Below are 15,488 nucleotides of genomic sequence, written 5' to 3'. Positions count from 1 at the left end.
CCTGGGTACTTTCCTGTAGATTATACATCACCACTCGTATCTCACCTCCTCCTAAACTGTTAGTAATTGAGCTTCATCTTACTCTGACCCATATATATATATATATATATATATATATATATATATATAAAATGCCAAAGCAACCACTTGTGCACGTTAAACGTAAGTATTTGTTGGGATAGATACAATAAATAGGAATATTATAGGGGATGATAGAAAACATCAAATATTGGACAAAAAGGAAAGGATGTGGATTTTGACTTTAGGGGCTTTGTATAGGCCAGGGTTGAATGAGAACTTATAGTGAATTATAGTTCATGTTGCTAGTTCTATATGTATATGTATATGCATTTGTATGCATGTGTGTGTATGTGTATATGCATATATGTATGTATGTGTGTGTGTGTGTATATATATATATATATGTATGTGTGTATGAATGTATATATATATATATATGTATGTGTATTTATGTGTATTTATATGTGACGAAAGCGCTCAACATTAAATTACATTTAATTCTTTGTTCCTGTGGTGTCAGCTCACTTTGTGGTTTCCTATTTTAGAATTCTTTATTCATTTGCAGCTGAAAATGGATTCCTTAAATGAGCATGCCATTAATAATTTGTTAGTACAAGTATCTTATACGGTGGAATAAATGCTATGTATATTTAAACGTAACACCTGATAACTCTGGTGATCTGTGTTCCTCATATCAAAAGTTATGGGATTTGCTTACCATTATTAGTAGTGAATCTTGACTTACTGATGATGATTGCACTTGTGCAATTGGCACAGGTTGATGAACTGTTGTTACATATATTAACAACTGGACTGATGAGATAAATAATATTAGGCAAAGTGCAAAGAGTGCACATTTAGGAAATGAAGTGTCTATCATCAGTAAAGATCACTCAGCCCTTATTAAACAGGATATCTCCCATGACAACTTTAGAGTTCAGGATGTATGTATTCAGCAGTCTGAGGATTCAGAGAATGTAGGAGGAATAAACAATAAAGGAAAAAATTTACAACAAATAACAAGAAAGAAAATGAAATTGACTAATGGCTATTATGTAAAGAGAAATACATACTAAAAATGACACTGCTTTTTTATGTAACACATGGATTACAGGGAATGATAATATTGTTCTAAAAGAAAACCATCAGTCTATAGAAAAAGGCATTATTTTTCCAAACGGGAAAGTAGAAAAAAAGAGGTAAGGGACAGGTGAAAAGGAAGAAATCAAAATTGATCTTAGAAGGACTGAAGAACATTACTGAAAGAAAAAAGGAAGAAAAAGATGGAAGTTGATAACATGACTCAATCTATGGTATAGAAAGCCATCTGGATGAGAACTGTATGCTTACAAAAGAAATAAGCAATAAAATGAGTGGGATTAATAAGACTAATGGTGATGAAAATCATTCCTTTGTAGCAATTGACAGAGCAGATATTACTGAATTAGAAGTTGGAGATTCTTCAGATCTGGGCAGAACTGATATATTTGTAATAGGATATTCAATTATTAGAGGAACTGATACTTTGCAGAAAAGTTAATGAACATCAAACAGTGTTATAGTTGCCAGGAACAAAAATACAGGATGTGCGAAAGGCCTTAGAATGCCGTAATGTAAAGAAGTATGGAGCTGGAGCTGTTTTTATTCATGGTGGTACTAATAATCTCATCTGCAAGGACTCTCTTACTGTTAGTAGGGAACTTAGATAGCATGGCTTGTACTGGTGTTAGGATGTATTTTTAAACAATTCCCATACAGAAAACAGAGTCAGGAAACTGTGATTGAAACAATATATTGGTTAAATGCCTACATGATAAAAATGACCCATTTAAAAAAAATGGAAATCTATAAAGCATCCAAGCCTAATCTTAGGCATCTATATTTTTAGACAAGGTGGTATGCAGTTGTCAAGACAAGGGAAGAGACATTTTGTAGCAGATATATTGCAATATTTGACAAAAACAGGATTTTTGCCAGATCAAAAATTTAACAGTTCACAGATAATAACATTTAATGTATCTCTGATGGTTTTTAATGCTAGGAATATTAATAATAGCTTTTTGTTTGAGAATTTGCTATATTCTCACAAGACTTATTGTATTATTGTTTGTGATACATAAGTAAAGAATTACTGGAAACCAGTTCTGTCAGGGTATAAAAGTTTTTACTGAAACACAAAATCAGGTGGAAGCAATATGAAAGAGATTAAACATTGTTATGAGATCTGAGATTATTACTTGTTCAGTGATAACACCAGTACTGTAGATTGCGTAGCTATTACAATAAAGATAACCCTGGAACATATAACAATTGTGGGAGTATTTAGACCACCAAAGTCAAGTGCTGATGGCCTGGAGAAATTTATACATTTCTTGCATGAAGCACAGGATGGAAGAATAATAATGACTGGGGACTTATATTTACCAGACACAGACTGGAATAATATCGACTCAACAACATTACTAAGGAAATTATTTATAACGTATGTTCAGGAACAACAATTACTTCAGATTGTTAAAAAGCCTACGAGTAAATGGAGCATACTAGGCATGGTTTGTGTTCTAAAGGAAATGACTGTTATTTCATGTCAAGTTTTATCACCATTGATGTGCAGTGATCATGGGGTTATAAATGTTAAATTGTTGCTAGATAAATCTGCCGAACTGAAATCTAAACCCATGCACAGAAGTTTAATAACCGATTATATGGAAGCAAAACTGTCACTATGTAAAACTAATTGGAGTAAAGAGTTCAGTGGGAAAACTGCAGCAGGAATGTGGCAAGTTTTGAAAGAGAAAATAGTAGAATGCAAAAGAATCAAACAAATGTTTAACATCAAGATCTAGGCATACAACGTTAGGAGGATGTATTTCCATAAGAACAAGATAATTAAAGTTAGACTAAAAATATGTAAGAAATGGAAAACAAATCAAACTACAACTTTGAAAACTGAAATAAACAAGCGGGACAGACAAATTAAACATAGTGTGAGACAAGATCAAGAAAAAATTGAAGAAAAGTATAAAGATATTGAGCATACTAGGAAGTAATTTTATAGATACATAACGTGTAGTAGTAATGAAAACATACAGATTGATAAACTGTTTGAAAATTCTAAAATTTATTCACAGACACAACAGGTTATAGATATATTTACAAAATATTATGCAAAGTAGTTTAGCTCCACAAAAGGAGTAATAAACTGGCCTAGTAACATCCAAATAACTAAAAAAGAAATACTTAAACAAGACCCAAACAAAGCACAGGGAGGAGACTGCATTAGTAATAATGACCTGAAAACACTTTGGCAAGAGTTTACAGTACCATTATATCTTTTATTCACTAGAGCATTTAACCATGGGGGAGTAGATTCCTCAAGATTGGAGGCATGCACTTGTTAAACCTATCCTTAAGGGAAAGGGAAGAAGGACAAATCCAGAGTCATACAGACCCTTAAATGTATGTCAATTTTGTGGAGAAATAATGGAGAAGGTTATTTTGGATAAATTATTTTTACAATTGGAAAGGTTGGGATTTGAAACCATGTATCATCATGCATATGTTAAAAATAAATCTATAACTACCTGTAACATGATGTTCTGTAACAATGTAATAACAACTATAAATGAAAAAAATGTGCTGTGATGTAATTTAATGTCAACAAAACTTAACTAACTTAACTTAATTAACTTAGTTAACTTAACATCAGCATTTGATAAGGTCATATACAAAACACTGATCAACAAATTAGATTAACTAGGTATTGATATACTCTTGATATGATGAATAGCATAGCTGCATGGCTTACAAATACAAATACAAAAAATCTAAATATCTTAAGAACATATTGGAAAAGTCTACTAAGGTAGCAAACCCAGGTGAAGTGAAACAACCTTCAAAACATACCAAGAAATGTAGTATGCCAGCATAATCATTCTCCCCTTGTCAGTAGCGCCCTTTCTACCACAAATCTACCATTATTATCTTTTTTCCTCTTCTGTTACTATTGGAGCTCCTCTAGCAATTAGTATAAGAACTCCCCTTGTCCTTTGTCCCTGATATTCTGTTGAATATCCATCCTGAAATCCTTTCTTTATCAAAGTCACATTCTCACTTCTTTCCAACTGTGTCTCCTGTAACATTGCTATTTGCGCTCTGCATTTTTTAATATAATTCAAAATGCTTACCTTTTTGTCTGTACATGTTAGGCCATTCACAATAACACATTCTAAAATAATATGGATAATGTAGCCATTATGATAAGAAGTTATTGTTTCTACTTATTGTATATGACAGCCCTTTAAAATGTCTAGTTACATGCACCAACTAATGTTTGGCAGATTGATCTTTTATATACTTGTTTCTTGTCAACTCCATTTGAATCTATATTACATTTTACAAGATTTTTGGTTTCAATGAAAACCCTCAATCGAAGAACCAAACACACCCCCAGAACCTATTTATTTTAAAACATAAAAAATATGTATGTCTTCAAATAATGCAATTTAATACTCCTGATAGGAACAATTGTCCCAAATTAGCAGATGCACCTAGAGACATTACTTAATGGAAAGTTATGGTTATCCATGCTAAGGTGCATGTTACAGTCTGTGCCCATACTTACACTAACTGTTGTCTGTTCTTATCTTTATTTCCATTCCAGATGTGAAAAACAGCTTGTATGCCTTCAGAAAGCATTAATGTTTAGCTTTACAAAAAGTGTCCTGGATATCTTTAAATAAAATGAAATTTTACACATTCTAGTACATGCATTGAAGTGTTTAGGTACCAGGAAAGCTGCTATCTCTTATTCACTTCCAATAATTTCAAATTTTATTTTTGCTAAACTGCTTGTCTTGTACTTTTTAATTTTAAGTTTTCCTCATCATACAATGCCCAGAACTCTTGAGATGTATTGCCTGTCCCTGTAATCAAGTTGTCTCCATGGAAACATAAGAACAGAATGTAAGCTGCACACCTCTCAGTGTACACTGAACATTTATTTGCTAAAGGAAAACTTTTCTTTACTTTGACTGTGTTCTCTTATTTTTAAAGCCCAACTGCTTACCCAAAAAAGCTTATTAGATTAAGCCAAGGGCATTAATCCAGACATTCACCTATGCAAGAGAGAACATCTCAACTCTACATGTATCAGTGCTCTTTTACACCCCTTTTCCCACCTCAACAGCCCAGTATTACAGTGTGTTAACTTAAACATAATTTTCTCTAGCCTTTCTTCTTTTTTACATTGTAATACCTATATTTCTTAAAACTAAAAATTAAAAAATATTTTATTACTTTCGTATCTTTATCACATACAACAATCACTGAAAATGCTATACTATATAGCATGCAATTTATATCATGAAATTATTTATAGGAATACTGTTAAGAGCAAAACTGTTTTGCTTACAGATATTTAAGTGTTCTTCTAAACATTAATGACATAAAGTGGGATATATGCTTTCAGTCTCCCCACAAGTTTAACAAAGTCAGTAAAAGTCCATTCTTTTTCAGCAATTTGTTTTTCAAAGCCATACTTCACAAATGTGATTGATGCTTCATAGTCTACCATTTACTCACTAATTTTAGTGTTGCTTGTCTTCTTCCTGTTCATGTAGTCAACTCATGTGCTTTTTTTCTGTCTCTCAAGCATTTCCTTTGGAACATTGGAAAAGGTTTCACTGGCAAAGACTGTATATGAACCTACTGTCAGAAGGATGAGAAGCAAAGTTCCTTGCTATTTATTGGCTCTTTTTTGTTGGATAAACTTTTTTTATTTCTTCCTTAGCCTCTTCTGCATCAAGAAATTACTTTGACCTTTCAGGAAAAAATACTCTGAAGACAGCTGGATAAGGCAGTTTGAATCTCATACCTGCCTCTCAACATTTCATAACTGATGGGATAAATGTCCTTCTCTTCTGCCTGTAGTACATTGAATAGTCATTTTCTACAAACACTCTGCTGTCTCCAATTTTTCATACTTTGCTCTTCTGCCATAGTTTAGTCAGGATCATCTCTTTCTGCTGGTATGGCTGCATATTTACTAATGTAAGTCTTGCCTGCTTCATCATGGCCAGGTTTGAAGCATACATGCAATGTGCCTTTTCAGTTAACAAATCCTGCTGTGGCACAGTTGATTATTTGTGCTTTAAAGGAATTAATACAGTCTGCTCCTTCCAGTTTCTCCAGTACAGCAAAAATCTTAGGTTTTCTCTGTGCAATCTGACTTTTAACTCTATCATTTTTTGAAACAGCTCTTCTTGAGGAGCCACATACTCAGCCATCATTTTTTTCAGCCTCTGATATTTGCAGTTTTATCAGTTCAGATAAACAGCTAGATAAAGCTTATTCTATTTTCCAGCCTTTTTTTATTTGAGTTGCTATATTCCTTCAGTGGTTCATTTATTTTAAGCATGTCTAGGTGCATTTGATTTTTTTCCTCTAAATTACTGGAAGCCATCTGTTGAACAAAAGCTGACAACTGAACTGCTTTTTGCTGAACAACCACAGAATCCTTCCCAGACAGTTTCTTCGCTTCATCTTTTCTAGTCAATTTTCTTTCAGGTTTTCCAAATTTCTTTGCTGGCATCTAGGCAGTGTACTTAACAGCCAGTAACTGCATTTTACCACAAAACAATTTCAGTAGCATTCCTTTTTCTCAATTTCTGTTTTCATGCTGAGACAGCTAAAGTTAAGCTATTGATCATTGTGCAGCCATCTTGGAAGTCCCACTTTTTCCTTGATTCTTAAGATAAGGGGTTGAAAGATGTGTGGGTTTGTTGCAGTTGGTTGCACTGTATTCTAATAGTAGTGAGCTGAAAAGATAAATTCCCTTAAAACAGTTATTTATCTATGTATTCCTTCATTTTATCACAATCATATTTTTGAGGTGAGCAATTATAGTCATTCCAGAGGCTGTGACTGATGATCATATCTGTTTGTCTGTGTGCATGTGTATGAATGATTAAAATGAATTGTTGTGAACAATTATTATTTCTATTTTATTACAATGGCATATCTGAAGTGTACACAGTTAATACATTTGGCTTTAATTGTTTGGTATGGAAGCTATTGATAAATACAAATGACTTACCATTCTGTAATTTGCTCAAGTTAAGCCATCATTATATTCTGGCTTTGCAGAATTACTGCACATCTGTGCAAATCCAGCTGAAATGCTTTACTGTGGCTATTTTTATCACAGTCAGCCATCTGAGATGTGCAATGTCAATAAAATGGCTGTAACTGATAGGTATGGAGATTGTCTGTGATGAAAATGACTGTGTGAATGGGTGGAGGGATTGCAGTATATGTAAAAGTAGAAGGTTAGCAGTATTTTTTACTTCCCATCACAAACAGCATTATGCACAATTTGTGATTGTTTTTAGTGGGTATGGGCAGGATCTATGAGATAGCCTTCAATATTTAGCCCTAATAGTAGTCCCCCCCCCCCGATTATTTTTTGGCTTTCCCCTTGATTCTTAAACTAAGAGGTTAAAAGCTATCTAGGGATGTTGCAGTGGGTTCAACAAAAGGTGTAGACTAGTTTCATTTATGTCAATGGACAAACAGTAACAAAGTCATAATCATCTCTTACAAATCCAACATTATGATCTTCTGTGCTTCTTAAAACCACACCTATTACAATTTCTGATACCACAGGTAACATTTTACCATTGATAATGGTGCATAAATACTTATGGATAACTTTGAACATAACTCTCTCACTAACTGAACATACCGATAACATTAATGCTCTTCCAATTAAAAGAATGTCACAAGATTTCTCACCAACTGTCATCCACAGTCCATTGCTCCATAGAATGTTCTGATTCCTAAAGTGGAATATAGCATCCATCCTGTAGCTTTGCACTCCAGCATGAAAATCCACAAAATACAAACCGCATTTAATAAAATCTGCAACGAGTAGCATTGCTGTCCTATAGCACTTGGTTCTGTGAGTGAAGTTTTGGCTGCAATTCCTTCTGTGTGGAGTTTTCATGTGCTCTCTGACTCTTTGTGCATGTCTTTATCCAGATGCCCTGGTTTTCTCCTCCAGACTCTCTGCAGTATAATGTATGCCTGTGGCAATTTGTGCATTTACATTTATCCCAGTCTAACTACCAGGAGTACTAAAAAGGTAAAGTATCTCTTTTTGGAGGAGAAGAAAAGTATGGATTATTCCCAGACGGATAATCTCCTTTTGGGAACTACTGTTTTGTTCACTTTGAACATTACTCTTTAGACACAACTTATTTCTCTCAAAAAAAAAAAAAGTAAAGCTTGAATTTCTTTTTGTTACTCATGATTTTTCTTCAGGTCATCATAGGGTCAAAAGGTTGCATTAAAAAAAAGGAGAATCTAGAACCCTATGGCTTCTGGTGATCTAATGGCTCTCCAGCATAATTCAGTTACCATTATCTTATTACAGTGGATTAATAGTGATCTGTGTGTAACCTGTCTGAATGATAGAGGATCAGGAAGGGAACAACAACAGAAAAGGCATTGGAGAAGTACAGTGAGGACTAGTTTGCAATGGGATGGGTCCATGAACTCCTTTGCCTAGGGCTCCATTTCACCTAATGCTGGACTTGTTGATTGCAGTCGAACATCTCGAGGATAAATAGTCCATAAAGAGGTGATAATGAATGATTACTGTGTGGATGGAGGTGACTGAGCCCATAGGTTGTTTGACCACAGGTACTGGTCACTGATCTTTGGTAATTGATCCCCACCCCATTCCAAATAGCCTAACCATTTCAGTTGCTCCTTGCAGCCTCCTATTTTAAGTCACCAGCCTTCTGGATATGTTGTATATGGTATACCCTGAAGGGTGCTCACAGGCAGGTACAAGGGGGCGCTCTTGCATCCCCCTGGAACTGGCTGGAGGGGAGATTAATTTTCTTTTAAATAAAAAAAAAATATATATATGGTTTTTTTAAGGGTTTTCTTTAAGAATGCCCTTTGTGTCCAGTCGCACAGATGCTTCTGCTGTGTGTGACAGATGGTTTATATCTTAATCTTCCTGCACAGAATTTGAATTTCAGAAAACATTTGGACTGCGGTTGAAGGTACAAGTGAGAGATAGGTGTGTATGTGTGTGTGTTTAAGTGTTTTAGAGTTTAAGAGGTGTGTGTGTGAGAGAAACAGGTAGGGATCTGTGGATGTAAGAAGTAGATAGGTAGGGGTGTGTATGTGTGTATTTAAGAAGTAGGCAGGTAAAGGTGTGTGTGTGCGTGTGCAACTGCATTATGTGAGTTGATAAGGGTATGCTTACCTATAACGAAGCAGTGTTTGATTCAGAGATGTGATAATGAACCAGTATTGAGATGTAAATTTCATTTTATTTTTTTATTTATTTAACATTTGTTTACCAGGAAAGTCCGATTTGGAATGAAGCCAATTTTCAGTAGAGGCCTGGGGAGAAAAGCTCCATACGCATGTCTTTGCAACATGGGAGGAATCCGGAACACCCAGAGGAAACCCACACGAATGCAGGGAGGACATGCAGACTCCACAGAGAAGGTACTCCAGCCGAGAATCGAACCAGAGAACCTCTTGCTGTGAGGCAACAATGCTACTGCTACACCACTGCATCATCCGATCATGTCTTTGAATTGCTTTGTATCACTGTCATGCTATTGGACTTTACAATATGGCCCACACAACACTGGTGGTGATATGCTTTCTGAATCCCCGCCATAGTTTTAAGGAAAGGCAGTGAGATGATATGTGATAAACCATACATAGTTCTGCTTTAGCTGTACTTTGGAATATCTGAGTTTGTTCTCCATGGCACACTGCTAAGTGGCTCAGTTGAAGAGTCTGCAATCTGATTCTTAAAAAAAAGTTTGGGAAAATATAAAACACAGACAGAGATGCAATCTGTTGCATTTGCATCTAGCAGTTCGCTTTTAATTTCAGTTTTAAATAGGAATCACATTACTGAATACAGTACATTTCTGCAACAAGAGTAATTTTACACTGTTTTAATTTTCCATTCAGTTGAACCCCGTAGCACTTCTGGTGCTTTTCAAAGTATTGATGAGATTGAAGAGATGTTGCTAACTGCACATTGAAAAACTGGTGGAGTGCATATGTATTGCTAAGTTAATGTATCTTAAGAGAATTCAAGTGAGTGCACATTTATTTCAGAGGAAAAACATTTATGAGAACAAGGGGTTTCAGTTTGAAGACACAAGACAGAAAGATCAAGGAAGACATAAGAAAGTATTATTTCATGGAAAAACGGTGGGTGATTAGAGCAGCCTTCCTGAAGTTGCACTAGCTTTCAAGAATATGTACGACTGACATTTGCTTACTAGGTGGAATTAAAAGAAAAAAGCTGTTGGTTAAATAGTATCTGGAGCTGAGAAAAAGGCAAACTAGATGGGACAAGTGTCAGGCTCAAATCAGCCCATGTCCAGAGCCAGTAAGGAGATTGAGGATGTTGGTGCAGTATCATGCTGTTGAGGAGAGTACCTTAACCCATACCCCCACCCCACAGCAGCCTTGTGGGCTCTGCAGTTACTGCCTTCAGGAGGTGCAGAGTCTGTTATTATCCTGTCTGAAGTATGAAAAAATAAATAAATACAAACAGGCTACATTTGTTTATGCATCTGTTGCCAGATAATACTTCTAGGCATAAATCTGCTTTCAAGGTGACCTGGAAGCACTGTTTGGTAAAGTTACTTGCTCAAAGTAAGAGTAGGCAAAATGAGGCTGAGCGCCTGGACTACAGGCTATTAGTTTGTTTTGTAAGAACTTATTTATATTTATTGACAGGAATTACCTGATAGGAAATCGCATTAGTTCTAAAACAAAAGTTACAGATTTCTTTGTGGCAATAAAATAAGAATAACAGATACAACTCATCAGACTCAGATCGTGTTACATGAAGTATATGCCAGCATTACTACAGAAGTAAGCAATACAAATTATACAGTATATACACATATACACAAGTCTGACAGGTACATATAGGCAGCAAAAAAATATGGCATAATATATGTTGCAGTGTCTGTTAGTGCATGGAGGAGAAGAGAGCTCAGTTGTAGTTTGAGTTGTACATTGCATTCAGTAAATGAGTTAAATAGAAACAGCCAGCACATATATTATTTGTGTAGTAATAAACAGAATATTAAGCAAAACTAGATTAGGTAAATTTTAGAAGTTAAAGGGGAGTATAATGAGATACAGGATAGATTTATATGCTAGAGGTGAATGTGATAAAGATGAAACTTGAAAAGATGAAACAGGGAATGCCACAAGCACATTTCTAGTTATTTAGGAGGTGACTGTTAACTATGGGTACACATGCTTTTCTGCAGTGTACCTCACAGTATTGAGAAGTCCATTCCCAAGTAAACTTACATAGACCAAGTGTATAGACACATTTTATTTTATGTGTGTGTGTGGGGGGGGGTGTTGACAGTTCTTTCTGTTGGTTTCCATAATTCATGCTAGGTTTGTTTTCAGTTTATGATGTTAATCAAAGAGGAGTAATTATTTGAGTTTGTTAGTGAATGAAGGTTGTATGGACAATAATGTTCATCGTGAACCCAGTGCAGTTTTCCCAAAGCTAGACAGTGATGGCCCCTACCATGACCACATAAAGCAAAACAATCAGGCCTGATGTATGCCTTTTCCATTTTGTGTTGTAGGGATTGTAGTTGACCAGATACTAAATGGGCTAAGGAAAAGAAGGAAAAGGGAGAAGAACTGCATTAGCAGCAAATGGTGTGGCAGATTCAGGCTAAAACAGACCAGACTTGAAGAGTTATCCAATATTCTGATGTCTCCAGGCTACATTTTTTTTCTGTTTCCTCACAGCTGACCATCAGCTGCCACCAGCTGGTCTCCTTGTTCACCGGGTCTGCTGGGCCCACCTTACCTTCCCCAGGTGGCTCAATGATTGGACTGCGGACAAAGGTAGAAGTGAGAAGTAGGTGTGTGTGTGTGTGTGTGTGTGTGTGTGTGTGTGTGTGTGTGTGTGTGTGTGTGTGTGTGTGTGTGTGTGAAAGTGAGAAATAGGGGTGTGTGGATGTAAGAAGTAGGTAGGTAAGGGGTGTGTATGCATGTATGTAAGAAGTAGGTAGGTAAAGGTAAGTGTATGTGTGTAAATGTACGAAGTAGGTGTGTGTGTGTGTGTGTGTGTGTGTGTGTGTGTGTGTGTGTGTGTGTGTGTGTGTGTGTGTGTGTGTGTGTGTGTGTGTGTGTGTGTGTGTGTGTGTGTGCGTGCATTTATTTATTTTACATTTGTTGACTGGGTTTGTCCAACTGGGCTGAGATAGCCCTTTTTCAGCAGAGGCCCAGGGAGAAAAGCTCCACAATAGATAGTTAGTTTTACATTACAAGGAAAGTTATTTAACAAACAAGGCATTAGCAGTTTCAAGTTGGAAAATACAAGTTAAGCAGCATTAACAAGATCTAAGCTTTCAGTTAACTAAGATACAAACAGAAAGAAACAGCATACAGTAGTTCAATATATACAATCTAGGTGGTTTTAGTTAGTAAAATATGCTATAAATAGGATATGAGATCAGACAAATTGTTAGGTAACTACCTGTTTTAATAGACTAATAGAGTTTTAGAGGATTATATTGAGTAGTATAATTAGATCTGAAAAGTATTTGGAATGGAGAGGTAGTTTTTAGTGTTAGATGATGAGTGAGCAGACAGGTAACAGAAATATGATGTTTAAGGCCAGGCAGTGAAGGTAGGTAGGAGAGGAATAAGTTTACTTAGTACTTCCTATTTAATTTTGCTTTTGCGTCATCTTAAAAGTACTCAGTTGTATTTATTACTGCTTGGTGTAACTCATTCTAAGCCTTTTAGTTTAAGCACTTGGGCTTCAGACCAGTTGCTTTACATTAAGAAGGTTTGTGGTCTGCACTGTAGTGGCAGGACATGTAGCTTACATCCTTCTAAGTTGGGAACTGCTGATTGAGGGCTCAGTGTCTGTTATTCTAAAAGTGTATTAATTCTGGTTTAAGCACTTGGGCTTCAGGCCAGTTATTTTACATTAAGAGGGTTCGTGGTCTGCACTCTTGTGGGAGGAGAGGCTGGACTCTGCCCTTCTGAGCTGGGAATTTCTGGTTAAAGGCTTATAGTGCCTGCATATTTGAACTGCTTCTTACTGAAACTGGTACACCTTGTTTGCTGTAGCATAGACTAGATCCAGGCCTGCTGAATCTAGCTTTGTTTGTATAACTTGAGCACTAATCCAGGCATTCTTTAAAGTACTCAATTGTATTTATTACTGCTTGGTAGTAACTTGATTAAAGTGTAGCTATCATTCTAAGTCTTTTGGATTAAGCACTTGGGCTTCAGACCAGTTCTTTTACATTAGGAAGGTTTGTGGCCTGCACTGTGGTGGCAGGACAGGTAGCTTACATCCTTCTAAGTTGGGAACTGCTGATTGAGGGCTCAGTGTCTGTTATTCTAAAAGTGTATTAATTCTGGTTTAAGCACTTGGGCTTCAGGCCAGTTATTTTACATTAAGAGGGTTCGTGGTCTGCACTCTTGTGGGAGGAGAGGCTGGACTCTGCCCTTCTGAGCTGGGAATTTCTGGTTAAAGACTTATAGTGCCTGCATATTTGAACTGCTTCTTACTGAAATTGGTACACCTTGTTTGCTGTAGCATAGACTAGATCCAGGCCTGCTGAATCTAGCTTTGTTTGTATAACTTGAGCACTAATCCAGGCATTCTTTAAAGTATTCAATTGTATTTATTACTGCTTGGTAGTAACTTGATTAAAGTGTAGCTATCATTCTAAGTCTTTTGGATTAAGCACTTGGGCTTCAGACCAGTTGTTTTACATTAGGAAGGTTTGTGGCCTGCACTGTGGTGGCAGGACAGGTAGCTTACATCCTTCTAAGTTGGGAACTGCTGATTGAGGGCTCAGTGTCTGTTATTCTAAAAGTGTATTAATTCTGGTTTAAGCACTTGGGCTTCAGGCCAGTTATTTTACATTAAGAGGGTTCGTGGTCTGCACTCTTGTGGGAGGAGAGGCTGGACTCTGCCCTTCTGAGCTGGGAATTTCTGGTTAAAGACTTATAGTGCCTGCATATTTGAACTGCTTCTTACTGAAATTGGTACACCTTGTTTGCTGTAGCATAGACTAGATCAGGCCTGCTGAATCTAGCTTTGTTTGTATAACTTGAGCACTAATCCAGGCATTCTTTAAAGTATTCAATTGTATTTATTACTGCTTGGTAGTAACTTGATTAAAGTGTAGCTATCATTCTAAGTCTTTTGGATTAAGCACTTGGGCTTCATACCAGTTGTTTTACATTAGGAAGGTTTGTGGCCTGCACTGTGGTGGCAGGACAGGTAGCTTACATCCTTCTAAGTTGGGAACTGCTGATTGAGGGCTTAGTGTCTGTTATTCTAAAAGTGTATTAGTTCTGGTTTAAGCACTTGGGCTTCAGGCCAGTTATTTTACATTAAGAAGGTTCGTGGTCTGCACTCTTGTGGGAGGAGAGGCTGGACTCTGCCCTTCTGAGCTGGGAATTTCTGGTTAAAGGCTTATTGTGCCTGCATATTTGAACTGTTTCTTACTGAAACTGGCACACCTTGTTTGCTGTAGCATAGACTAGATCCAGGCCTGCTGAATCTAGCTTTGTTTGTATACTTGTTATTTCCCTGAAACGCTAAGTCCACCTAAAACGCAGCTTTTCAGCGCTTCTGTGGATCCCTAGTGATATTTGCATTGCTTACTGTACTTATTTCCTTGTTTCACTTGAATGAAAGTTACTGTTTGTAGTTTTTGCATTTAAGTTACCTGTAGCACATTGCATTTAAGTTACCTGTAGCACATTCCATTTAAGTTACCTGGCACTTGCTCACTAAAGCAATTATATAAGTCAGCACTAAAAAATTAAAAGCACTACACCCTCACAAACTCCCCTTGAGATCCTTGTTCACCATTGGTCATTTATTTTCAATTATAAAGGAATTCCCAATACTATTCTAGTATGTCCAAAGGCCAGTTGTCAATCTTCTCTCCGGTCCAGCTGGTGAATCTGGGAATCTTGAGGCAATGTTACAACTGCCTCATGTACACAGACAACCCTCTCCTCCTCCCAACAAATTCCAACACATGTGAAAGATGCAACCATATAGCCAAACTGGAGGCTAAGCTCTCTCAACTCAGTACTGGCATAACCAGTCAGGAGGAAAAGGAAACCACACTCACTACAATTCCAGTCTCACATAGACCTACCACGACAGCAAACCAAACACATAAACACACAAAAACATACTCGGAGGCTCTAAATAAAAATCTGCCTAAGCAGCAGAGACCTCCAAAGCAGACACCCAAGCAACCGCACACCCAAAACAAAACACATGCAACACATACCTCACAAAGCCAGTGTGCCGAACAGTCACAGCCCTTAAGGCTAAACAACACACCTGATACACTTGTAATAGGTGACTCTATTGTCAGGCACACTGACGT

Source organism: Protopterus annectens, chromosome 15.part0, assembly GCF_019279795.1.
Source record: "Protopterus annectens isolate FY-2018-M chromosome 15.part0, PAN1.0, whole genome shotgun sequence".
NCBI lineage: Eukaryota > Metazoa > Chordata > Ceratodontiformes > Protopteridae > Protopterus > Protopterus annectens.
This window is presented reverse-complemented; position numbering follows the sequence as displayed.